The sequence below is a fragment of the Bufo bufo genome, chromosome 1 (assembly GCF_905171765.1).
Source record: "Bufo bufo chromosome 1, aBufBuf1.1, whole genome shotgun sequence".
In the NCBI taxonomy this organism is placed as follows: domain Eukaryota; kingdom Metazoa; phylum Chordata; class Amphibia; order Anura; family Bufonidae; genus Bufo; species Bufo bufo.
In genome coordinates, this window is record NC_053389.1 from 690,542,468 (window position 1) to 690,569,146 (window position 26,679).

A 26,679-nucleotide genomic window follows, 5' to 3' on the forward strand; every position below is an offset into this window, starting at 1 on the left:
GTGAGCAATTAAATAGCAGAGGTTGAATGATACACAGCTGTACATTGATCACTTCAGTAATTGTTTTTGAAGACTAAATCACTGCATCCTATCCCTACACTGATCAGAGCAGAGTGACGTGCGGCGCTACGTGACTCCAGCTTAAATAGAGGCTGGGTCACATGCTGCACTGGCCAATCACAGCCATGCCAATAGTAGGCATGGCTGTGAAGGCCTCTTGGGGCAAGTAGTATGACGCTTTGCAGCCTTTCAAAAAGCGCCAAGAAAGCGTCGAACACCGAACCCGAACCCAGACTTTTACGAAAATGTTCGGGTTTGGGTCCGTGTCACGAACACCCCAAAATTCGGTACGACCCCGAACTATACAGTTCGGGTACGCTCATCCCTAGTTATATTCTGTTATAAAAAAAACACTCATTTTGGGCAATATCCTAAATTTGCGGCCTTTGCTGCATTTGTCACAGTGAAATACAAGCTTGAAATACTACAATAATATTCTGAGTTTAAAAAAACATACATTTTTGGCAATACCCTACATCTGGTGCCTTTGCTGCATTTGTCACAGTGAAATACAAGCTTGAAATTCTGCAATTATATTCTGGGTTTTAAAAAAAACACCCATTTTTGGCAATACCCTACATCTGTGGCCTTTGCTGCATTTGTCACAGTGAAATCCAAGCGTTAGAAAGTGCTGTTATATTCTGTTATTTAAAAAAACACCCATTTTGGCCAATATCCTAAATTTGACGCCTTTGCTGCATTTGTCACAGTGAAATACAAGCTTGAAATACTGAAATTATATTCTAATTTTAAAAAAACAACAAAATTTTCTGCAATACCCTACATCTGGGGCCTTTGCTGCATTTTTTCACAGTGAAATACAAATGTTAGATAGCGTTGTTATATTCTGTAATTAAAAAAACACCCATTTTGGGCAAGTTAATAAATTTGCAGCCTTTGCTGCATTTGTCACAGCGAAATACAAGCTTGAAATACTGCATTTATATTCTGTGTTTAAAAAAGCACCAATTTTTGGCAATACCCTACATCTGGTGCCTTTGCTACATTTGCCACAGTGAAATCCAAGCTTAAAATACTGCAATTATATTCTGTGTTTAAAAAAACACAATTTTTTGGCAATACCATACATCTGGTGCCTTTGCTGCATATGTCACAGTGAAATACAAGCGTTAGATACTGCTGTTATATTCTGTTATTTAAAAAAAACACCCATTTTGGGCAAGATAATAAATTTGCGGCCTTTGTTGCATTTGTCACAGAGAAATACAAGCTTGAAATACTGCATTTTTATTCTGATTTAAAAAAAAAACACGAATTCTTTACAATATCCTACATCTGGTGCCTTTGCTGCATTTGCCACAGTGAAATACAAGCTTGAAATACTGCAATTATATTCTTGGTTTAAAAAAAACACCCATTTTTTGCAATACCATACATCTGATACCTTTGCTGCATTTGTCACAGTGAAATACAAGAAGACTCTATATTATCCTTTTTTAAACAAAAAAAAACAAAACATTTTAGTATCTCCATAGTCTAAGAGTGATTTTTTTTTTTGTTTTTAGCCGATTATCTTAGGTAGGGGCTCATATTTTGTGGGATGAGAGGATGGTTTTATCGGCACTATTTTGGGGGGCATATGACTTTTTGATCGCTTGCTATTACACTTTTTGTGATATAAGGTGACAACTGTTTGTATTTTATTTTTAACCGTGTTCATCTGAGGGGTTGGGTTATGGGGTATTTTTTATAGATAAGATTCTTACGGACGTGGCAATACCTAATATGTCTACTTTTTTATCTATTTTAGTTTTACAAAATAATATTTTATTTTTTTTATTTTTTATTTTTTTAGTGTCTCAAGTCTGAGAACCATAGATTTTTTTCGATTGTCAGTAGCTAAATGGAATTAAAATTGGAGAAGGGGATTATAAATTTAGTACTCCATGGAAGTGTGGTACTCCCTGAAGCAACCAATAATGCAGAGGCCCGGATGATCGGAGCACATGTCACACTGAGTGGTGGTGTCCTTCCGTATCCCCTTCTTTCCAGTATGGGGGACCACACCTGGAAAGTGTTGGCCTGGGATGATCCGGGCGCCTCCAGTTCCCGAGGTACTCCGGCCTGCTCTTTCCCGGTCAGAAAAGATCAGGACCTTGAGGACTGCCTCATAGAACTGCAAGAATTTCCCTGTGTTGACAGCGCTCCGTGACAGCACAAAAAAGTTTTGCAAGGCAACCTGTACCAAGTAGACTGCAACTTTTTTGTACCATGCCCGGGTTTTGCGCATGGCGTTATATGGCTTGAGGACTTGATCAGAGAGATCAACTCCTCCCATATACTGATTGTAGTCGACGATACAATTGGGCTTGAGAACCGTTGCCGCGGTACCTCGCACAGGGACAGGGGTGATGCTGTTACTGTGAATTGTGGACAGTACAAGGACATCCCTCTTGTCCTTATATCTGACCAGCAACAGGTTTTCACTGGTAAGGGCATGGGTCTCACCCCTGGGGATAGGTACCTGGAGGCGGTGGGTAGGGAGGCCGCGTTGATTTTTCCACACGGTCCCACAAGCGGACATGGATCTGGCGGCGAGGGACTGGAACGAGGGGATACTAGTATAAAAGTTATGCACGTACAGGTGGTAACCCTTATCTAGCAGTGGGTGCATAAGGTCCCACACAAGTTTCCCGCTAACACCCAGAGTGGGGGTACATTCTTGGGGTTCAATACGGGAATCTCGCCCCTCATACACACGAAACTTGTAAGTGTACCCTGAGGTACTCACACATAGTTTGTACAGCTTCATGCCATACCTCGCCTGCTTAGAAGGAACATACTGGTCAAAAATGAGTCTCGCCTTGAAAGCAATGAGAGCAACCGCGACCTCCCTTCCAGGTACAGAGGCCTCCAAAAATTGGGCCCCAAAGTAATCGATGACCGGCCTGATTTTGTACAGGCGGTCATAGGCAGGCTCACCTTGGGGGGGACATGCTGCATTATCTGCATAATGCAGGCATTTCCGAATGGCCTCAAAACGGGAACGTGTCATGGCCGTACTGTAAAGTGGGGTCTGGTAACTGTGTCTTTAGCTGACAGTAAAAAAATCTGCGCCAAATCTAGTGACAAAACCATTAATATGAAGAAGGCTATCACTAAGGGACAGGGAAGTGGGCGTGATGTTAATGGTGCACGCAGAGGCCGTGGCCCTGGGCGCAATGAAACTGTGCCTGCTGCCAGTGCACCAGAAAAAAAAAATTATAGATAAAAAAACATCCACCGTACCCAGCTTCATGTCCAACTTAGCTGGGCGGCTGTCCAATTCTGAACAGTGCGAACAGTTGGTCGGTTAGATTGCTGAGGATAATACTTCCAGTAGTTTAAGCATCACTCTCTCTTCCACCAAGTCCCGTCTCTGTAGCCAAGAGTCTGGTCAACCGAATCCTCACTCTAATCATCCTTCCTCCTACCATAGAGAGGCTTGCCAAATGAGTAATCCTACACTCAGATATTCTGAGGAGCTCTTTCCAGCGTCACTATTACATTTGGTCATCGCACCAAGCATGCTTGAAGAGGGACCTGAGATTTTGTGATATTGAGATATTGTGCCCTGATTCCCAACCTCTTGAGCCTTCACAGTCTCAAGAAGATGACGGTGGTGATCGGCAATCATTCGTTCACGAGGAGGATGATGATGAGACACAGTAGTCAATCACTGAGGTAATGGTTAGGACAAGTCAGGTGGATGAGCAGAGTGAGGAAGTGGAAGAGGAGGTGATGGATGATGAGGTCACTGACCCAACATGGGAAGGTGAAAAGCCGAGAGAGTACAGCAGTAGAGAGGGGGAGGGATTTGCAGCACCGCAACAGGCTGAAAGAGGCAGTGGGGTTGCAAAAGGGAGAAGTCGGCCTACACGAAACAGGCCGGCAACCGTTACACCGAGCACCTCCATGCGTAAATCTACATTGCCAAAGGTTAGGTGTTCAGAAGTATGGAGCTTTTTTGAGGAAAGTGCAGACGACAAAAGAGTGGTAGTTTGCAACCTGTGCCGTACCAAAATGAGCCGGGGTGTGAACACTAGCAACCTCACCACCACCAGCATGATCCGCCACATGGCATCCAAGCACCCTAATAAGTGGTCCAAACGCCTGGGTCCACAATCTGTGTCTGCGGGTCACACCAATGCCTCCTCTTCCCATGTGTTACGCACTGCTGGCCAATCCTCTGTTGAAGGCGCAGTCCCGGATGCCGCTTGCCCTGCACCTGGACCTTCGAATAAACCATCAGCAACAACATCCACTTCCCTGTCCCAGTGCAGCGTCCAAATGTCCATAACACAGTCATTTGAACGCAAGCGCAAATACCCACCCACCCACAGGCCATGGCACTTAATGCGCAACTTTTGAAATTACTGTGCCTTGAAATGTTGCCATTTAGGATTGTGGACACTGAGGCTGTAACGGATCACTTTCCGTTAATGGACGCTTCCTAGCTTGCGCCGAGGACCACAAGCACCGAACTGGACACCACAACCACCGCAGACTCCACAACCGCCGTAGCTTAACTGGAGCCGCGGCGTCTTCCTTCCACCCTGAATGAACCTCCAGCATTCAGGACCGTGTGGGAAAGATCTCTCCTCCAGGGAATATGCAGAGCATAGCAATCCCCAGCGTGATACAGCAATTCCCTCCAATAACGAGACGAGGCTTCGTTTTGAAGGGTTAGAAAAACATGAACTCTTTATTGAGGGCTACCCGCCCGTATTTATGCAGGTCCCCATCTGGTGTACACGCCCCTAGGGGACCAGAAGGAGGACTGTGACACAGGACAGACACGTAGCACTCAGAATAAACAGACACAACACATCCCCACAATGCATCATGGTTTCCTCCTCTCTGCCCTGGAGACACCCGAAGAGCAATTCAATTATCTCTCAGAACAAAGGGAAATCACCAATACACATGTGGGAACAACAGGACAGGAATCCCCACCCAAACACACAATGTCACACCCTCCCAGCCAACACAGACATTTAACCTATTCCCAGATAGCTCAAGTCTGAGGGCATATCATTAGGGGAATGCCGCTCAGAGTACACAAATACAATAAAATTATCTGTCACAAATTTCAACCGCGTTCGGTCCTATTAACAGTTCAGACATGCGGCATAGTTCTGTTACACAGTTCTTGAAGGGTAATATGTCCCGGGGCCATAGTCGTAGGGCAGGAGGCTAGCCATAAGTTTTCTACAATGCCCAGTGGCAAATGGCAGTTTGTCACAGAGGCCTTCCGCAGCCTGATGTCGGCGGACTTCCCTCGGTACACAGTCCCCAGCCGCCACTATTTTTCACTGTGTGCCATGCCAGCCTTACACCAGCATGTGTCCCAGAACATCACCTATGCCCTGACCAACGCACTTACTGGGAAGGTCCACTTCACCGTGGACACATGGACAAGTGCTGGTGGCCAGGGATGCTACATTTCCCTGACCGCACACTGGGTGAATGTTGTGGAGGCTGGGAGTGAGTCGCACCCTGGGATGGCACAGGTGCTACCCACGCCCAGGATTGTGGGCCCTACGTCCATCAGGTTCTCCGCCAGCAGCTATGTTACTGGCTCCAACCCCCACTTCTCCTCCTCCGCCACCTCCTCCTCCATTTACACCTCCAGCAGCAGTCAACCATCAGTCGCTAGCTGGAAGCAGTGTAGCTCTGCTGTGGGTAAGCGTCAACAGACCATGCTGAAACTGATCTGCTTAAGGGACAAACAGCACACTGCCGCAGAGCTGTGGCAGGGTATAAGGGACCAGACCAAGCTTTGTCTCTCGCTACTCAACCTACAACCAGGCATGGTCGTGTCTGAAAATGGCCATAACTTGGTGGTGGCTTTGGAGCTCGGCAACCTGACACACATCCCATGCCTAGCCCATGTCTTAAATTTAGTGGTTCAGCAGTTTATCAAAACATAACCCAATTTGACAGAGCTGCTTGTGAAGGCGCGCTGCGTGTGTGCCCATTTCCGCAAGTTGTCCACAGCTTCAGTCGGTCTGTCAACGCTGCAGTAGCGCTTGCGGCTTCCAGCTTACCGACTGTTGTGCGACGTGAGCACACGCTGGAACTCTACGTTCTACATGTTGGCCAGGCTTTGTGAGCAGCAGACGGCAGTTGTGGAATACCAGCTGCAACATGATAGTCACCTTTCGAATCAACTGCCACTATTCACAAGCGAGGAGTGGGCATTGATGTCAGACTTCTGTGAGGTTTAAAAAAACTTTGATGAATTCACACAGATGGTTATTGGCAATAAGCTATTATCAGCGTAACCATCCCACTGCTATGTCTACTCAATCGATCGCTGTTCACAATTAAGGACGACGCTCTGAATGTGGCAGACAAAGAAATGGGGACATTACACAGGGTGATAGAAGAGGAGGAGGAGGAGCTGGAGACAGTACCCATGGAACTTTAATTCCATCTGTTCAGCGTGGATGGGCAGAAGAGGAGAAGGAGGAGGATGAGAAGATTGAGAGTCACCCTGATGTCAATATTGACGTCTTGCCTGTTGGTCTTCTGGCACATATGGCTGACTTCATGTTAGGGGCCTTTCCAGCGACCCTTGCATTATGCGCATTTTAGATAACACGGATTACTGGGTGTTCACCTTTCTCAACCCCCGCTACAAAGAGAACTTCTCATCTCTCATTCCTCTGGAAGGTACTTGTTGAGAGATTGCTCCAAAATTTTCCATCTGACAACGCGGCCGGCAAAGTCCGTACTTTCTTAGTCAACCGAGGAAGGGAGACAAGGGGAACACACAGCAGTTCCAACAAAGGCAGGGCAACACTCTCCAAGGCATGGGACACTTTTATGACAACCCGCCAACAACCACACCCTGAAGCGCGGCCTAGTGGTACAAGGAGGGAAAAGTTTTGAAAGATGGTGAAGGAATAGATAGCAGACATTGTCAGCGTCCTAAATGATCCCTCAGTGCCTTAAAACTACTGGGTGTACAAGCTGGACACGTGGCACAAACTGCTGCACTACGCCTTGGCGTTTTGTCTGAGAGTGTATTTAGTGCTGCTGGTGCCATTATAACAGATAAGTGTATCCGCTTGTCCACTGGCAATGCTGACAGGTTGACTCAGATAAAAAGGAACAAGGCCTGGATTGCCCCTGACTTCTCAACTCCACCAAAGGAGAGCTGAGCTGATGATGAACATAATAACACATTTTCCACCACAAAAAAAGAGTGGTTGAATATTGTTTTCTCCTCCTCCTCATCCAGATTGTATATATTCCCTCCACTCAAATTTTTTTAATAGGGTCAGCTCCACTTTAGGCCCTCAACTCAATTTTTTTATAGAGTCATCTCAACTGCAGGCCCTCAACTAAAAAAATTTTATAGGGTCAGCTCAACAGCAGTCCCTCAACTTAAGTTTTTTTATAGGGTCAGCTGAACAGCATGCACTTGCATATAATGTTTTAGAGCGTCAGCTCACCTGAAGGCACTTGCAAATAATGTTTTAGAGGGTCAGCTGAACATGCACTTGAAAATAATGTTTTAGAGCGTCAGCTCACCTAAAGGCACTCGCAAATAATGTTTTAGAGTGTAAGCTGAACAACATGCACTTGAAAATAATGTTTTAGAGTGTCAGCTGTACAGCATGGACTTGCATATAGTGTTTTAGAATGTCAGCTCACCTGCAGGCACTCACCTATAATGTTTTACAGCTTCAGCTCACCAGGAGGCACTTGCATATAATGTTTTAGAGCATCAGCTCACCACCAGGCCCTCACCCCTAATGTTTTAGAGGGTCAGCTCAGCAGCAGGCCCTCGTATATAATGTTTTACAGGGTCATCTCAACTGCAGGCACGGCGCAGCGCGGTGACCACCGGCGCCTCAGCAAAGCACCAATAGGCAGCGGGACCCAGCAGACAAACAACGCCCCCACTGCCTGGCAAATCCACCCTGGCACTGGGCCCCACCAACCCACTAGCACAGCAACAAAGCAACAATGGCCGCCGCACAGCAGCGCACCATGTGAACAGTTCTAAGAGCTCACCTCACATGCTCACATGCTCTCAGGAACTCCAACTGAAAGGTGGTAGGAATTTATACACCCTTATGCGGTCTCCTGCTAATTAAAATGACCTGGGCCGAATGGGGAGGAGTGCTGGTACCAGAGGGAGAAAGAAGAACAGATTCTACACAACATGTAAAATATAAGAATGAAACTGGATTGCACATCCTCAATATTAGGCTTTTATCTAATAACTGCTTCTCAGCATAATTGACATCGCTTCTAAGTGCTCTGCCAGACAGCAGGGGCGTTGTTTGGCTGCTGGGTCCCGCTGCCTATTGGTGCAGTGCTGTGGCGCTGGTGGTCGAGGAGGCAACCTTGTCATGGTGAGTAGGCCTATGCTTTTTAATCAAATTGTATACCAATTCCTCATGTACAGTATGCAACATAGGGGTAGGTATACTATAAATTGCGCTGAGAAGCAATGTCAATTATGCTGAGAAGCAGTTATTAGATAAAAGCATAGTATTGAGGATGTGCGATCCAGTTTCACTGTTATATTTTACAAGACCTGATAATGCTATAAAGTGTGATCAACAACCGATCAACAACCACCAGAATCTGTGATAAAGTCCATGGACAAATGAGTCCACGGTCAGGATGGGATAGACAAGGGAAGTAGAGATCCTGAAGGCCGAGTATGTGTCACCTTGGAACACGCACAAGTCTCATAAGCTGACACATAGCCCTCAACACATTTATACAATCCTGGCTACCAGAATCTCTGGGAAATGAGATTAACTGTGGATCTGCTCCCAGGGTGTCACATAAGAACAGTACTGTGATGTTCTTGAAACACCTTGTGCCGTAGTTCTGAAGGAACAAACAACTTCCCTGGAGGACAAGAATCAGGTGTATATCCCTGGGCTTCCAACACCTCTGCCTCAAGTTCAGGATAAAGGGTAGATACAACCACCCCATCGACTAATATCAGCCCATGATCCTCCGAATCACCCCCCCCCCAGGTAAAACTACGCAACAAAGTATCCGCTTTGACATTTTTAACCCCAGGGTGATAGGTGACAACGAAATCAAATCTGGTAAAAAAACAACGACCATCTGATCTGCCTTGGGTTGGGTTCAGACGTTTAGCCGACTCTAGATAGACCAGATTTTTGTGATCAGTATTTACTGTAATGGGATGAATCGCTCCTTCCAACTAATGACGTAATTCCTCAAAAGTCAACTTAATGGCCAGCAACTCTCTATTACCTACATCATAATTTCTTTCAGCAGTAGAGAGATTTTTTGAGAAAAAAGCACATGGGCGCCATTTGCTAGGAGAAGAACCCTGTGACAAGACTGCTCCAACCCCTACCTCGGATGCTTCAACTTCCACAATGAATGGCTGTGACACATCAGGTTGTGCCTGTATAGGAGCAGAAGCAAAATATTCCATCACAGCTGAAAAGGCTTGTAATGCCTCATCAGACCAGACTGAGAAATCTGCACCTTTCTTAGTCATATCTTTTAATGGTTTAACAACAGTCGAGTAATTCAAGATAAATTTATGGGAAAAGTTGGTGAACCCCAAAAATCGCATGAGCGCTTTCAGATTTTCGGGTCGATCCCAGTCCAACACAGTACAGACTTTTTCCGGATCCATACAAAAACCCAAAGATGAGAGTAGGCAACCTAGGAATTGCAGTTCCGGAACCGAAAATACACACTTCTCCATCTTAGCATACAATTTATTCTCCTTTAGGATCTGCAAGATCTGTCTCAAGTGATCCTGATGCTTCTCCATGTCGGGGAAGTAAATTAAAATATTATCCAGATACACCACCACAAACCTGCCTACCAGATGATGAAAGATGTCATTGATGAAATGTTTAAAATCAGCAGGAACATTGGTCAACCCAAAAGGCATGACCAAATTCTCAAAATGACCTTCAGGGGTATTAAAGGCCATCTTCCATTCGTCCCCCTCCTTGATCCTTACCAGATTATATGCCCCCCTCAAATCCAATTTAGAGAACACCTTGGCACCGACAATCTGATTGAACAAATCTGGGATCAAAGGAAGGGGATAGAGATCACGGACAGTAATGGGATTAAGCTGACGGAAGTCCAAACATGGCCTAAGAGTTCTGTCCTTTTTTACAAAGAAGAACCCTGCAGCCACTGGTGATTTGGATGGTCTAATATGACCTTTAGCCAAGCTCTCGGTGATATATTCTCGCATGGCTACTCTTTCGGGTTCAGAAATATTATACAACCAAGACTTCTAGCTCTGGGAATAAGGTTGATGGGGCAATCATATTCCCGATGTGGAGGTAACTCCTGGTCTCCACTTTCAGAAAATACATCAGAAAAATCTGAAATAAAAGAAGGTACAATTTTGGTGGTTACAACAGAAAGTGACGTGCTAAGACAGTTGTCTATGCAGAAATCACTCCAATCAAGAATCTGTCTCGCTTGCCAATCGATGGTAGGGTTATGTTTGGATAACCACGGTAAACCTAGCACCAGAGGAGAAGGCAGACCCTCCAGCACAAAACATGAAATGGATTCTTGATGAGAATCTTCCACCTTTAGGCGAATGTCCTGCACAATTTGTGACAAATATTTTTGTGAGAGTGGATAGGAATGAATCACAAACACCAAAATATTTTTGTCTAATGCGCTTGTTGTCAAACCATGCATACAGACGAATTGGCAATCCACTAGGTTAACCCCTGCCCCACTGTCAATAAATACTTCAAATCCCACAGTATTGGAGTCTAGCGCCACCTTGGCAGGCAGGAAAATTGGGTACTACTGTTAAATGACAAAAGTACATTCTCAGATTTCCCACCCACACTACCAACAGTGAGAAAAGGACTAAACACATTCGTTTTCTTTCTCTCTTTTTCACCTTGACGTTTAACATAAGGACATACGTTAACAAAATGTCCCCCTTTACCACAGAAAAAGCAGGGTCTTTTCTTAACTTTAAACTTTTTATCACCAGGTCCAGGAGTGACTTCCCCGAACTGCATTGGCTCATCATCAGACATGAGCTCAAGTGCCTCCCTACCCAAAGTGTTGGAAGAGAGCGCTTCCCCATATGATAGTGTGTCCCGAGAGAGAGGAACCTTAGATCTCTTCCTCAGGCATCTATCACTACGTACAGCCAGAGACATGGCCGCCTCCAATGACTCTGGATATTAGTGAAATGCCAATGCATCCTTCAGGTTCTCGGATAACCCTTGTCAGAATTGACTATGGAGGGCAGGGCCATTCCACTCAGTATCAGTTGCCCATCTCCTAAATTCAGAGCAATAGGACTCCACAGAACGCTCTCCCTTCCGTAAGCCACGCAACTTAGTCTCGGCCAGGGAGACCCGATCTGGGTCATCGTAGATAAGCCCAGAGCTCTGAAAAATGTATCTACCGACCGGAGGGATTGTGATCTGGTCGGCAATGAAAAAGCCCAAGACCGAGAGTCACCTTTCAGTAACAAAATAATAATCCCCACTCTTTGCCGCCTGTGTTCTCTGAAACTGCAAGACAGCCGTGCGGAGGTCTGCCACCTCCAAAGACAATCCCTGCATACGATCGACTAGTGCAGAAACACTGTCCATCGCTGCACTGACACAAACAAAATTAAGTTTTTTTGGGCAGTTGAGAATGTCACGAGTATTGGGGAGGGGATAACACCAAATAACACACAGATGGAATAGACCAGAGTCTAGGCCTCAAAGCTAAGGGAGAGGGATGGTGACCTCCTAGGATTCCCTAGACCTCTCCCTGACGCCTGCCAGTATGAGTAGACCCTGAAGGTGGAAATACTCATACACCGGAACCTAAAAATAGTTTCAGGGAATGAGACTACTGGTTCCTTCCCAGATGAAGGAACCAGCGTCTTCCTGAGGCCTAGACAACAACACACACACGCGTAAAACAAAATGCAAGACAAAATGCACTTAGCTTAGAGAAGAATGGAGGAGCAGGAGATCCAAAGGAACAACACACCAGATCAATCAACTCCAGCAGAAAATATCTGCATTGTAAGCAGTGTGAGTCAGAACTAAATAGGGCCTCAGTAATGACTACAAGCTGCACCTGACAAGAGGTGTGGTCATTACCAAACACAACACTGAACGGAAAAAACAGAGAGACTGTCAGATACCTTCACATGCCGCCAATCTCTCCAATCTTCTCACTTTTGTCATGGGAGGGACCGTGACACATGTCATCTGTTTTGGATCCACTCCTGTTTTTTTTGGCATTAGCAATCGATTACTGACCAAATGCTGACCAAGTGAAGGCAGATGATCCACAGACAGAATCCGTTTTGTGAGTTATTGTTCTGATAGTTCAGAGGAGCAAAATAATCAAACTTACTGCTGACACCCTCTCAACTCTGTCGGGGGGCTGTACTTGTACAGGTTCTGTAGACATCTATGTGGAATCAGCTTACAATGGTATAAAAGGAGTGCACTTCTTCTCGGCGCCAACATTGACCTGTAAGGCTGAGTTCATACTTAAGTTATTATTAGTTTTGGCCCTGTGACTGCAGTGATTCTAAGAGCGATGCCTGTCATCTCCATGTCATACAGACACACAGTATTATTTTACTACCAAAGCAGACTCCCTATGCATGTTACTGCAATTGACAGTGTCAGGGGCGTAACTAGAAGTGACTGGGCCCCACAGCAAATATTTGTAAGGGCCCCTCCAGCGTGCTTCACACCTCCCTCCTCCTGTGTAAACCCCACTCCTTTGGCACAGTGTAGCGGTATACTGTATATTGTGTGGCACAGTGGATGCTATATGTGTATAACATAAACATATTTCATATGAAAACTTACAGTTACTTGACCCTTGGGGATCTCGGACACCACTTCAACACTTGGCCGGGGGCTCGGTGGAGCTGATGTTGTGCTTTATCCTAATGAGAAAGATTTCATAATAAGGATTTGGAGAAGGGGCAGAGGGATAGCAGAGCAAGGAGAGGCTGGTGCTGCTACTAGGGGGTCATACCATGGGGGAGTAATAAAGCCCACTATAATGCCCCCCCAGTAGTAATAATTCTCCTTATAATGTGACAGTGCAAAAATACCCCCTTGTAATGCCCCCAGTTGAGCTAATGTCCCCATAGTGCCCCCATAGTGCCCCCATAATGTCCCAATATAAAATACCCCTATATAGTGCCCCCAGTAAATTCCCCCATAGTGCTCCTCTCCCCCCTTCCTGCTAGTGACCCCCATAATGTACCAGTATAAAATGCCCCATATATAGTGCCCCAGTAGATGCCCCTCTGATAGGCTGCCGGCCTAGTGTCCCCCATAATGCCCCCCAATAATGTGCCAGTAAGTGTCCCCATAGATGCCCCCCCATCATGTGCCAGTATCAAGTACCTCTCTCCTCCCCCCCCACATGTCCCAGTATCATAGTGCCATCTCCCCGCCCAATGTGCCAGTATCAAGTGCCTCTCTCCTTCCCACCCCCCATGTGCCAGTATCATAGTGCCAAACCCTCCCATGTGCCAGTATCAAGTGCCTCTCTCTTCCCCCCCATGTCCCAGTATCATAGTGCCATCTCCCCCCCAGAAAAGTGCCAGTATCAAGTGCCTCTCCCCCATGTGCCAGTATCATAGTGCCAAACCCACTCATGTGCCAGTATCAAGTGCCAACCCCCCCCCCACATGCCAGTATCAAGTGCCTCTCTCCCTCCCCCCCATGTCCCAGTATCATAGTGCCACCCCCCCCCACAAAAAAAGTGCCAGTATCAAGTGCCTCTCCCCCCCCCCCATGTGCCAGTATCAGGTGCCAACCCCTCTCCGCCCCCAGGTGCCAGTATCAGGTGCCAACCCCCCTCCCCCCCAGGTGCCAGTATCAGGTGCCTCCCTTCCCCCCATGTGTCAGTATCAGGTGCCACCCCCCTCCCCCTCAGGTGTCAGTATCAAGTGCCTCTCTCCTCCCCCCCATGTCCCAGTATCATAGTGCCATCTCCCCCCCACAAAAAAAGTACCAGTATCAAGTGCCTCTGTCCCCCCCCATGTGCCAGTATCAGGTGCCTCTCTCCCCCCATGTGCCAATATCAGGTGCCAACCCCTCCTCCCCCCTCCCCCCAGGTGCCAGTATCAGGTGCCAACCCCTCCCCCCCATGTGCCAGTATCAGGTGCCTCTCTCCCCCCCATGTGCCAGTATCAGGTGCCAACCCCCCTCCCCCATGTGCCAGTATCAAGTGCCCCCCGCTCCCCCCATGGCAGTAACAGTCGGGTATTTAATAAAATAAAATAAACACTTTTACTTACCTCCATGTCAGCGATGCAATGCAGCCTCTTCCTGTGTCCCGCCCTGTATGTCCATATATGGAGTCAGTGCTTGTATTTCAGAAAAGTTTCTGCTGGGATGCGAACCCATGACCTTCTGTATCAGAGGCAAAGCACTTAACCACAAGACCATAAGAGCTGCCTTGCTGACTTCTACTGTTATAGCTGGCGAAGTGTACATCTATACACATGACAGCTGCTCATATATAGAGATATAGCAGAGCTGAGTGTGCTGGGACAGCTGTCATATAGAGATATAGCAGTGCTGGGTGTGTTGGGGCAGCTGTCATGTGTATAGATGTATACTTAGCCAGCTATAACAGTAGAAGTCTCATATTTTTTCAATCAGTTGTAATGCAGCCTTTATGGCTGTGTGGGTAAATGCTTTGCCACTGATACATTGGAGGTTGTGGGTTCGAATCCCAGACACATCAGGAGACTTTAGGAGACAGTAAGATTAGATCACATTAGCGAGGGGGCCTGGTCTGCTGCTGTGAAGGGGCCCTGAACATTAAGACAAGAATCAATATTTAACTAACTTGAAAATAAACTGTCACACACGCTGCCGGGGCGCCGGGCCCCAAAGCAGCTGCTTCCCCGGTAGTTACGCCACGGCCTGGCTGCCTGTGTGTAGTGTTTGTGTGTGTTAATAATAAAAAAAAACTGAATGCGGTCCGGACGGGCCCCCAGTGGCGTAGGGCCCCATAGCCACTGCTATGGTTGCTATAGCGATCCCTACGCCACTGGACAGTGGTCTACATCAATATAAAGCTCTCTGCAGCCAAGAAATAGCAGTTTTTTTAATGAAATTTGCCACAAATATATTCGGATCCAACCAAATTTTTTTTTTTATTCATTGAACCGGCAAATCACATTTTTGAAAAATGTGCTCATCTCTACTCAAAAGCTTGAAAGGGGTTGTATACAGTTCTAGGAGACCTTAGAGCATTATACAGTACACACTTTTTTTTTAGGGCAAGTGAATTAACTGAATCACACCACAAATATTTTTTAGGAGATTCCTTCATTTCTAGTTGTGTGCATTCTGTTGTAGTCAGTTTACACATAAAAGCAGGAGAACTGATGCATCGTTCACTGTGTCATCTGATGTATTGCTATGCATCTGTGTTTTATAACAATTAACATGTGTGTTTTATCTATTTTATATTACAGTTAGATCTGCTATTGAAAAATTTCACATAAATATCGCACATTTTGTCACATTGAAAAGCACATAACAAAACAACTGCTAATACATATGCACATGCCTATCATCGGAAGCTACATCTATAAGTCTACACAAACCTCTCCCTCAGTGAATAATATATTGGTTGGGGAAGCAGCAGTTGGTTCCTTTCAGTCCGGTCTTGAGTGATTTCAGATTTGGCAGGTGCTAATGTGCTTTGAGAAAGTGGAACCCCCTACAGCTGTGTCAATTTGGGGGATATCCAACAGAGTGTATTGTGCATTGCTATGGCAACAGTAAAATTGCACACTTCTATAGCAACACTAGAGCAGACATGGAGATTTAAGTGTCTACAGTAGCAAAGAAGTATAGTCATTTGATGTTAATATAAGCCGTCTTGCCTGGAAATCCTCCGTATGAAAGATCTATGATTTCTCATGCTTTGTTAATACCGGAGAAAAGGCTCAGAGGGTATTGTAAAAAGAGGAATGAAGACAGATGTAAAATGCCAGAGCTTTCTAACTTGTGTGGCTAAAAAGGTTGTAGAGCAAATGTGATTGTAGGATGATATAACCATATTACAGCAAATAATGATCATCTATTTTTCAGTCACCAGTCATTATAATAATTAGATTTTTCAAGCTACTGTAAACTTCTCAACCTAATTTAGGAACAGTATACCAAACACTAATCTACACAAATTAGTAGCCCATAAATGTTCTTCTCAATTAATCGCTAGACAAGGTGTAATGTTCATCTGAATGATTATAAAATGGAGTTGGTCCCCTTTTTGCAGATAAAACAGCCTTAATTGTTCTGGGAAAGCTTCCTTCAAGATTCTGGAATGTGTCTGTGGGAAACTTTGTCCATTCATCCAGAAGAGCATTTGTGAGGTTAGACACTGATGTGGGTGAGATGGCCTGGCTCTCAATCTCTGTTCTAGCTCATACCAAATGGGTGGAAGTCAGGGTTTCGTCACCATACTCCCCCAGCCATAACTTTATTATACAATCAGGCACAGTAATGTTGGAACAAAATAGGGCCTTACCCAAACTGCCCCCATAAAGCTGGAAGCATACAATGGTCCATGATGTCTTGGCATGCTGTTAAGATTTTACATCAGTGAAAGCAAGGAGCCTAGGCCACCCCCTGAAAAACAATTCTATAGCATTATTCTTCTAAACCAAACATTACAGTTGGCACAATTCAGGCAGGCAAGTAATATTCTTCTGGCAGTCACCAAACCTAGACTCGTCCGTCAGACTGGCCGATAGAGTCTAGTGATGGCATGCTTTACACCACTCCATCTGATGCTTGGCATTGTGCTTGTGATGTAAGGCTTGTATTCAGCTGATTGCCTATGGCAAACCCATACCATGAAGCTCCTGGCACGTAATTATTCTGTTGATGTTAAAGCCAGTAAGTTTTGTAATCTGCAGTTGATTTAGAAGAACGTTGGTGACTTTTTACAGTATGGGGGAGATTCGTCAAAACTTGTGTAAAAGAAAACTGACTCAGTTGCCCATAGCAACCAATCAGATTCCACCTTTTATTTTTCAGAGTTCCTTTGGAAAATGAAAGGTGGAATTTGATTGGTTGGTATGGGCAACTAGACCACTTTTTCTTTACACAAGTTAGATAAATCTCCCCCTTGTGCCTTAGCACTCGATGACTCCACTGTGATTTCACGTGGTGTGCCACTTCATGGCTGACTTGCACTGGTTCCTAAATTCTTCCACTTTACAATAATACCATTGAACGTGGAATATCTAGGAGGGAAGAAATTTCACAAACGGACTTGTTACCACACCACATTCAAATTCAGTGAGATTTTCATAACAATCCATTCTTTTACAAATGTTTATAAAGACAGACTGCATGGCTAGGTGCTGGATCAAAATCATAAATCACAGCAATGAGTTTCTTTCATAGGTTTTATTTTCAATGGATATGCGGCAAAAAATTATTTTGTGCGAACGTTTTCGGCCGTGTCTGGCCTTCGTCAGGCACTATGAAAGTTACAATAGGGCAATTTTAGTGACAATTCATTTTAGATCAATTACATCATTGATTATCGGTACATATTCATGATATGCATATGTATGGAAAACAAAAACAAAAATTAGCCGTCTTTTGATTACTTAGTCAATTTCATGTTGATTATAATGGTATAAATATCTGGTTCTTAGTTAAGGATGGAGGATATTCCACTGTTTATGAATTCTATTTCTACCTGGTCAATTGTCTGAATATAGCGATTGCTGATATTACATTTTGATATATACTTTCTTATTATATTCTAATATTAGTTCACTTAAATACATCACGTGACATTCGTTCCTATACTAATCTTATCACAAATAGCTAGAATTCTCAATCTTATCATACTTCACAGGTATATATGACCAATTATGCTTCAACAGTGACCCACATAGTGGTAATTTTCCACCATAATACTTTCATCATGAATCAGGATAATCACATAGCTAGTAGTTACTTACCTGTGCCGCTGGAGGTAAACAGGGGAAGATGCGGGTGCATTAGTTGGAGCCTATGGCCGCCGAGATGTGTATATACGTATGCCTGTCATGCCGGTCTCTGCTCCTTTAAAAGAGCCATGAGACCGCCATGTAGTGGCGTGGTGGGCGGGTTCTGCCGGTCAATTTGCGCTCAAAGTAAAGGTGGAACGCACCGCTAGTGTCTAGCGGTGCGTTCCACCGGCCGGAAGTGACGCCAATGGGGAGGAGCGCACCGCTGGTATCACGGTGCGTTCCAACAGCCGGAAATGACATAAGTGGGTGAAGGGCATCGCTGGTATCGCGGTGCGTTTCACAGGCCGGAAGAAGGTGGAGCAGGTTTGTGTGCACCAGGTTTTTATGGCGATGTGTCACTTCTGGGAGGAAAATAGCTAATTGGTGAACGGCCAGCGATATTGACTGCAGATATATACAAGTGGCTAATGGACTCTTATTTGTTATTTGGCTTATAGGTATATCTTAATATACATATGACTATAACTGGAATAATAAAGAAATATGAAAAAGGATACCCCCTGCGGCACTGGGTGTAGTAAATTATTCATGGCACCTAGGAAAATTAAGAGAAGATAATATTAGAACATTATATTTTTGGCCTTTGATTGCATGGGAGTATCGGATTTTTTAATTCATCTACCTCGGCTTTATGTAGCAAGGGCCAGTGAGATTTGATTATATTAACTACTTTCCTGGTGCTGGGGTGAAATTTGTGGACAAAGGGAATACGTTTACCAACCGGAGTTCTTATAACTTTGGTGTCTGGTGTTTTTAGTATATTTTGGGGATAGCCTCTTTCCCAGAACCTATTCTTCATTTCTGTTTCTCGTTTTTTTCTTATGGTGGGATCTGTTACTATGGATTGTACGCGTCTAAGTTGGGCGCCAGGGAGTGCTTTCATTGTGGCGGAAGGATGGAAACTGGTGAAATGTAATAAGTTGTTTCTATCTGTGGGTTTGCGGAAGAGATCAGTGGTGAGATGTCCCGAAGGGTCTACGTGTACCATTGTGTCCAGACAACTAATTGATGTTTTGTCATAATGCATGGTAAAATCTAGTTCTGGGTAGATGTTGGTGAGATATTCATGGAACTGTGTGAGTGTTTCAAGGGGACCCTGCCAGATACAAAATACATCGTCTATGTATCATTTCCATAGGCGACTGTACTGCTGGAAAAGTGAATTGTTGTAAATGTATGATTCCTCGACGTCTGACATGTAGCAATTGGCATAGGGAGGGGCCACGTTGGACCCCATAGCCGTCCTCTGTATCTGCATGTAGAATGTATCTTGGAATAGAAAGAAATTATTCTGAAGAATTATTTTAAGTAAGTCAATGCTGAGAGAGATGATCTCGTTGTATTGTTTGTGATTGAGTAGTAGCTTGTGTACTGCTGCGATGCCCTTTTGGTGTTGAATGTATGTGTAGAGACTTGTGACGTCCTACGTGACTAGGAAACTTTCTGTGGAGAGTGGTTCAAAGTTCTGGATGATTTCAAGGAATGACCCAGTGTCTAGTAGGATTTTATACACCTGTAGCAATGGGACTAAATTAAACACCTATATTTAGTTATTAATGGGTGTGTTTCAATACTTTGTCCTACATAGTGTGTGTACTACTCTCTTATAAGAGTAATGTATATAAATATATATAGCTAGACATCGTCTTGATAACACTACTCTGGATCAAATAGAAACAATTCAAGTGCTTTTCTGCTTCTCTGTTATCTGCTATTATCACTCAATGTATCGGTTAAAGAAAGGTAACCATACACATTAAATTTAAATTGCTTGAACCGGTGTCACGAGGGTGTCAAGAACCACACCTGACTCCGTTATACCCGGGGTCAGGAAGTCGCAGCGGTTGGCTGAGCGCTCTATGTAAGATAGGGCTGTTTCCTTATGGTAGCTTTCTGGGTTTGCTTTGCAACCCTTTTGGCTCACTCAGGGATCCGTAGCTCTTTCTCCTCAGCTGTTCCTTGTCCAGCACTCCCAACCTCCTTATATTCCCCTCTCACACTTCTCTGGTTGCCAGATATAGAGCTTCCTGCCTGGACATCTATTCTGACCCTCTGGAGCTGTGTTGCTGCGTTCTCTGGTTGTTGGTCCGGAACGCTACCCTCCGGATCCCTGTTGGACCTTTGTGGTCTGCTGTGGTCGCCCACCTGGGTGTATGTGTTTGTCTGTATTGTCTGTCCTCTCCCTGGTGTTTCCCTCTTAGTGTCAGTGGTGCGGACTAGCGATCTCACCGGCCCGTTCACTATCTAGGGCTCATTTTAGGGAAAGCCAGGGGTCACCACCTTTCCCTCTCCCTTGGGAAGGGCTTTCCCTTTTCCCTCCCTGTGCGTGACGCCGGTCATTACATTATATCTGGCCCTTATTTTGTGTAGGTAAAAAAAAAATATATATATATATATTTTTTTTTACCTACTTAGAATCCAGTATGGATCAAATTGCTGCTCTGACCAAACAATTTCATGGCCTGTCTTTGGAGGTGACAGGATTGAAGGCGTCGGTCCTCCAGCAACAGCAGCAATTACAACAGACCGCAAGCCCAGCGGTTGCTACTGGTAACCAGGTTGTTGCGGAACCCAAGGTCCCTCTCCCTGACAGATTTTCTAGGGGAAGGAACAAGTTTTTGACATTCCGTGAGGCCTGTAAATTATATTTTAAACTGCACCCTTACTCCTCTGGTAATGAAGAACAGCGGGTGAGGGTTGTTATTTCCCTGCTGCAGGGGGACCCGCAGTCCTGGGCGTTCTCTTTACCTACTGATTCCCAGGCTCTTCGGTCAGTGGATGAGTTTTTCGGGGCCTTGAGTCTCATATATGACGACCCTGACCGAGTCACACTGGCTGAATCAAGATTACGGAGACTCCTACAAGGAGAGCATCCGGTAGAGGAGTATTGCTCTGACTTCCGAAGGTGGGCTACGGATACCCAATGGAATGACCCGGCTCTCAGGAGTCAGTTCTGCTCTTGGTTATCCGAAAGGGTTAAGGATGCGCTTGCATTATATGAGTACCCCTTTTCCCTTGATGCGGTTATGTCCCTTTCTATCCGAATAGATAGACGCCTTAGGGACAGGTTGAAAAAAACGGAGCAATTGGTAACCCCTCCCAAGCAGCAGTTAGTCTGTACGGACTTAGACGAGCCTATGCAGCTAGGAGGAACTACCCGTCAGGCCCGTCCTCCTGAGGCTCGCCGTAGGCGTGGTTTTTTTTTTTTTTGTGGGGAGAGGGGTCATTTCATTAATGTCTGTCCTTCTTTCCTCAGAAACAAAAGACCGTCGGAAAACTACTAACCCCAGGCTGTGTGGAGGATATCAGCCGGGGGGTATCCGTTTCCTCCATACGTACATCGCAATTTGTGTTGCCAGCGGTTATTGTTTTTGGTGATAAGACGGAGACTATTTCTTTCTTTCTAGACAGTGGAGCAGGGGTAGATTTGATAGATGCCCATTTTGCCCGCACTATGGGTTTGTCTCTCTGTACGCTACAGAGACCTATTCCCATATTCGCTATTGATTCTGCTCCTCTGTCTCAGAGAAACCTCACCCACATTGTTCATAATTTACACCTTCGGGTAGGGGACCACCATAACGAGATGCTTTCATGTTATGTTCTGGAGGGGCTTCCCACTCCGGTAGTGCTGGGTCTTCCCTGGTTGGTAGCGCACAATCCAGTGGTGGATTGGCAGGCCAGGGAGATATTGGAGTTGAGTGAGCAGTGCAGAGAAAATTGCTTAAATAGCAATTGCTTAGTCGCCTCCATAACTATACTACCTACATTTATTTCGGATTTCGAGGACGTTTTTTCTGAAAAGGGTTGTCAGAAGTTACCACCTCATCGTCCTTATGATTGCCCGGTTAACCTTATTCCCGGCGCAAAATTACCCAAGACCAGGTTATATAATCTTTCAGGTCCAGAGAGACAAGCCATGAAAGATTATATCTCCGAGAGCTTGGCTAAGGGACACATCAGACCCTCTTCTTCACCCGTGGCTGCAGGGTTTTTCTTCGTTAAAAAGAAAGATGGGGGCCTGCGTCCTTGCCTAGATTTTCGCGAATTAAATCGGATAACCATCCGAGACCCATACCCTCTTCCTCTCATTCCTAACCTGTTTAACCAGATTGCGGGTGCTAGGTGGTTCTCCAAACTTGATCTTAGGGGGGCCTACAATCTGATTCGTATTAAGGAGGGGGGTGAGTGGAAGACAGCTTTTAACACCCCTGAGGGGCATTATGAAAATCTAGTTATGCCTTTCGGTCTGACCAATGCTCCTGCCGTCTTTCAACATTTCGTTAATGACATTTTTAGTCATCTCATCGGCAGGTTTGTGGTAATATACCTAGATGATATTTTAATTTATTCGTCTGATCTGAGAACACATGAGGTGCATGTCAGACAAGTACTGCAGGTCCTAGGGACGAATAAATTATATGCTAAAATTGAAAAATGTGTCTTCGCCGTTCAGGAGATACAGTTCCTAGGTTATTTTTTATCTGCTTCAGGTTTCCGTATGGATCCTAGGAAGGTCCAGGCAATCTTAGATTGGGATCTTCCTGAGAACCTCAAAGCACTGCAACGGTTCTTGGGCTTCGCGAATTTCTATAGGAAATTCATTAAAAATTATTCACTTTTTGTAAAACCCCTTACTGACATGACTAGGAAGGGGACTGATTTTTCTAAATGGTCTGACGCCGCTAAAGTTGCTTTTTCCTCTCTAAAAGAGAGGTTTACCTCAGCACCTGTACTAGTTCAACCTGATGTCTCTCAGCCTTTTATTGTTGAAGTCGATGCGTCAGAGGTGGGAGTGGGGGCGGTGCTGTCTCAGGGTCTGTCTCCTGGCAAATGGCGTCCTTGTGCTTTCTTTTCTAAAAAACTATCTGCAGCAGAAAACAACTACGATATTGGCAATAGGGAACTATTAGCTATTAAACTAGCGTTTGAAGAATGGTGTCACTTTTTAGAGGGGGCAGTCCACCCCGTCACTGTGATTACGGACCACAAAAATCTTCTGTACCTCTAATCAGCTAAGCGTCTCACCCCTAGACAAGCTAGGTGGTCGCTATTTTTTACCAGGTTTAACTTTGTGATTACTTATCGTCCTGGGGCAAAGAATACCAAGGCTGATGCACTATCTCGTTGTTTCCCTGGAGGGGGTAATGTGAGTGATCCGGTGCCCATTCTTCAAAGAGGAGTGGTTGTTTCTGCGGTACACTCTGTTCTGGAGGGGAAGGTGTTAGAGGCCCAGGGGGACGCCCCGGTCTCTTGCCCCTCAGAGAAATTGTTTGTACCGTTGAACCTGCGTTTCGAACTATTAGAGGAACATCATAATTCGGCACTTGCTGGGCACCCGGGTAGTAAAGCAACCTTGGAGATATTGTCTCGTCGTTTTTGGTGGTCAAGGTTGCGTCAGGATGTATTGGATTTTGTGTCTTCTTGTTTTACCTGTGCGCGCGCAAAAGTTTCACATACACGTCCTGCAGGGTCTCTATTACCACTCGTCATTCCCAATAGACCATGGACACATCTGTCAATGGATTTTATCACTGACTTACCTTTGTCTGCGGGTAAAACAGTTATTTTGGTAGTAGTGGACAGGTTTAGCAAAATGGTACACTTCATTGCGTTACCCGCACTAACTAATGCTAAGACTCTTGCTCAGGTATTCGTCAGTGAAATCGTGAAGCTTCACGGGGTCCCCTCCGATGTTGTTTCGGATCGGTGTACCCAGTTTATTTCTAAATTTTGGAAAGCTTTTTGTTCCCGTTTGGGGGTACACTTGTCCTTTTCCTCTGCTTTCCATCCTCAGTCGAATGGACAGACTGAGCGTACCAACCAAAACCTGGAGACATATCTAAGATGTTTTGTGTCTGAAAACCAAGAGTTGTGGTCATCATATTTACCGTTAGCTGAGTTTGCCATAAATAATCGTCGTCAGGAATTAATTGGCAAGTCACCATTTCTTGGATCCCCAATTCTGTACTTTCAAAGAGGGGGGGTCTTCTGGGGTTCCCGAAGAGGAAAGGTTTTCGTCATCTCTTTCATCGGTATGGCAGAAGGTGCAAGCTTACTTGAAAAATATGGGAGGTAAATACAAATGCATGGCTGATAAGAGACGGTCGCCAGGTCCGGACCTAGGAGTGAATGACTATGTGTGGTTGTCTACTAGGAATATTAAATTGAAGGTTCCCTCTTGGAAACTGGGTCCTAGGTTTATTGGTCCTTACAAAATTGTAGCCATCATCAACCCCGTGGCTTTTCGCCTGCAGTTACCTCAGACTTTTAAAATCCATAATGTTTTTCATAAGTCGTTACTCAAAAAATATGTTCCACCTCTAGAACCGTCACCGCTGCCACCCCCTCCTGTTGTTGTGGATGGTAATCTAGAATTTCAGATATCCAAAATTGTTAATTCTCGCCGGGTCCGCCGCTCTCTTCAATATCTGGTGCATTGGAGAGGTTACGGTCCCGAGGAAAGAATGTGGGTTCCTGCGTCTGAGGTAAACGCCGACAGGCTAGTTCGGGTTTTTCATGCCTCTCATCCTGAGAGACCTGGTCCTGAGTGTCCGGAGGCCCCTCGTAGAGAGGGGGGTACTGTCACGAGGGTGTCAAGAACCACGCCTGACTCCGTTATACCCGGGGTCAGGAAGTCGCAGCGGTTGGCTGCGCGCTCTATGTAAGATAGGGCTGTTTCCTTATGGTAGCTTTCTGGGTTTGCTTTGCAACCCTTTTGGCTCACTCAGGGATCCGTAGCTCTTTCTCCTCAGCTGTTCCTGGTCCAGCACTCCCAACCTCCTTATATTCCTTTCTCACACTTCTCTGGTTGCCAGATATAGAGCTTCCTGCCTGGACATCTATTATGACCCTCTGGAGCTGTGTTGCTGCGTTCTCTGGTTGTTGGTCCAGAACGCTACCCTCCGGATCCCTGTTGGACCTTTGTGGTCTGCTGTGGTCGCCCACCTGGGTGTATGTGTTTGTCTGTATTGTCTGTCCTCTCCCTGGTGTTTCCCTCTTAGTGTCAGTGGTGCGGACTAGCGATCCCACCGGCCCGTTCACTATCTAGGGCTCATTTTAGGGAAAGCCAGGGTTTAGGCACGTGATCGCCGCACGGGTGAGGAACCCGTCTAGGGACGTCAGGGCAGTCAGGTGCCAGCCGCAAGGTGAGTCAGGGGTCACCACCTTTCCCTCTCCCTTGGGCAGGGCTTTCCCTTTTCCCTCCCTGTGCGTGACGCCGGTCATTACAACCGGCCAGTTATAGCAGGACTGGCCAACCTTCTAATTAGTGTTGACCGAATCGAGCTTCAAATCCTAGATCCAAAGCTGATTTGTTGAAAACTTTGTTTGAATGCTGTATGGAAATTTGTCTACGTGATGCTTTTTGCCATAGGTTGGCACCTTATTTCTCTTGGTTTATGCACCCAGGAAACCTAAAGAGAACCTGCTTTATCTGACAAGGCTTTGGGTGTTGGGAGTATTTTTGTATAGGCCTGTAACCGGGTACTACCCCTTTTTAACCTGTTAAACGAATAAAGAGTTATTATGTTTATATTTTAGCATCTTACACAGGCAATGATTAGTTTTCATAATAGACGCACACCCGTATATTTCAATTCCGTGAATTTGCTTCTAATTGATAGTCCACTATTGGGAATGGCAGGCTTTTTGTCAGGGAATGTGGATGTGACTAAGTGGGATAGTGAGGCTAGGGAAGTTTTTTTGGAAAAGCAACTTTCCACTTACATTCAATTTCTCAGTATCACTAATTCCTTTAGATCCTTGACCAAATCTTATAAGAACCATGTAAGGAGCTGGTGGGAACTCCAAACCCTAGAAACTTATCAAAAAAACAAAATTGTACCCTGGGGGCTGCATATTCCTCTACTTCCAGCAGCTAGAGTAAGATCAACGGAATTAATGAAAAAGTGGGAAACATGAATCAGTAAAGGCCTCCCTGCTTTTTATGACTCTGCTGCTGGAGGAAGAGAAAGTAGTGTTTGAAAACAGTAAAAAAGAGCTGCAGGATATCCTTGAGGCAACACGCAAATTCAAGGATAATCCAGACTATAGTCGGAAAGAGTTCACACTACAGCAGGCTATAGAGAAATTTACAGCACAATTCAAGGAGCGTAAACATCCTCAATTCATCAGAGACACTACCGATTTTAAGGAGTGTCGTATCCTTGAGTTTGCAGGCAGAAGCACACATGCGCTGGAAATTGACACTGAACATTCCGCCTCTGAGAGTGAAATAGAAAACGATCTCAGTCTGTAAGGGGTGCAGTCAGGGGTAACAGAAGGGGCTTCAAATAAGGTCAAGAGGTAATAATAGGGGGAATTTTTTAGGGAAAGGTCCCCCAGTTTCCGATTACCTGCTACGCAACAAGCGAGACAACTAACCCCTATGTATCCCACTAGCTCCACGACTACTGATCTACAGATCATCAATTTATCTCAGAGACCTACAACTCCCATTGAAAATATGTTACTGAGCAAGGGACTTTCATTTGTGCCCATTTATGGGTTCAACTTGTTTGAATGGGTAAAAGATCTGCAACTATTTGGGAGAAAGTTAAAATTTAAAAATT